The sequence below is a fragment of the Hevea brasiliensis genome, chromosome 10, assembly GCF_030052815.1.
Source record: "Hevea brasiliensis isolate MT/VB/25A 57/8 chromosome 10, ASM3005281v1, whole genome shotgun sequence".
Taxonomy (NCBI): domain Eukaryota; kingdom Viridiplantae; phylum Streptophyta; class Magnoliopsida; order Malpighiales; family Euphorbiaceae; genus Hevea; species Hevea brasiliensis.
This window is the reverse complement of record NC_079502.1, coordinates 84,541,139-84,542,303: the sequence shown is the minus strand read 5'-3', so window position 1 is coordinate 84,542,303 and position 1,165 is coordinate 84,541,139. Positions and strand designations below refer to the sequence as shown.

Below are 1,165 nucleotides of genomic sequence, written 5' to 3'. Positions count from 1 at the left end.
CTTGTTTATGGTTAGCTATGGTGGAAGGGTGACGGCAAGAAGAAGAAGGCAGAGAGTTCTAATTTTTTTTCTTTATTTTCTGCCCATTTAGCCTCTTTTAAATAAGATTATGCCATGTGTCAACATTGGATTGGTTGGGAGAATTTTAATGACATCATGATGATGTCATAATTCTATTTTCTTTCATTTTCTCTCCATTTCTTGTCTATTTAATTTCAATTAAATTTTTAACAATATTTATTCATATTTTATGTTATATAAATTATTTATTTAACTGGACAAGTTGGCCAAAAATTATCTCTGAAGACGAAATGACCAAAATGCCCTCCGTTTGGCTTAACGAGCCAAAATTGTGTGTACCAATAGAAAAAATTTTCTAAGCATTTTCTTGGCATTCTAAAGCCATAAGAACCTCAATGACCCTTCTCTGGAGTCCCAAAAATTATTTTATAATTTTTTCCCTGGGTCTAGGGTTGCTAGCGGCCTTCACCGTCACTTCCCCTTCGGGTTACTCATCCCTGGTGTTTTGGCTCGTTTAACCTTAGTGTGTTTCGTTTCTAAAAATTTTTCCTTGATTTTTATGAGCATTATTTAGTTTCTTTATAACTCCTCACTCTAGTCTATTTATAATTTCAAACATTCTAGCTGCCCGGACTGACATTGGTCATCGGAATAGTAGATTGTACGGACTAGCTAAAGCGAGGATGTTACAATTACCTTCCTTCTGGATCTGTCAACTCATGGAATGGAATGAAACAAATATTTTTGGAGAAGTATTTTCCTGCTTCCCGTGCTGCCAATATAAGAAAAGAAATTTGTGGCATCCAGCAGTACAATGGAGAGAGCTTATATGAGTATTGGGAGAGATTTAAGAAGCTGTGTGCAAACTGTCCCCATCATCAAATAAGTGAGCAGCTTTTGATTCAATATTTCTATGAGGGAATTCTACCAATGGACCGCAGTATGATAGATGTTGCTAGTGGAAGAGCTTTAGTTAACAAGACACCAGAAGAGGCAAGGAGGCTGATTGCTAACATGGCAGCAAATTCTCAACAGTTTGGAATGAGAATGGATCACACACCTATGAAGGTTAATGAGGTAAGTACATCTAACCTTGAGAAACAAATTTCTGATTTAACTTCTTTGGTGAGGCAGTTGGCTATAG

The 1,165-nt window shown here is 36.4% G+C and overlaps 1 non-coding gene across 1 annotated transcript; it reads right to left on the bottom strand.

The window, feature by feature from the left end:
- Positions 1-798: 798 nt before the first annotated feature.
- On the bottom strand, positions 799-905 carry LOC131169878 (small nucleolar RNA R71). Its single transcript, XR_009140825.1, has one exon. It is a non-coding gene; the product is annotated as a small nucleolar RNA R71 (small nucleolar RNA).
- Between the last annotated feature and the right edge of the window lie 260 nt (positions 906-1,165).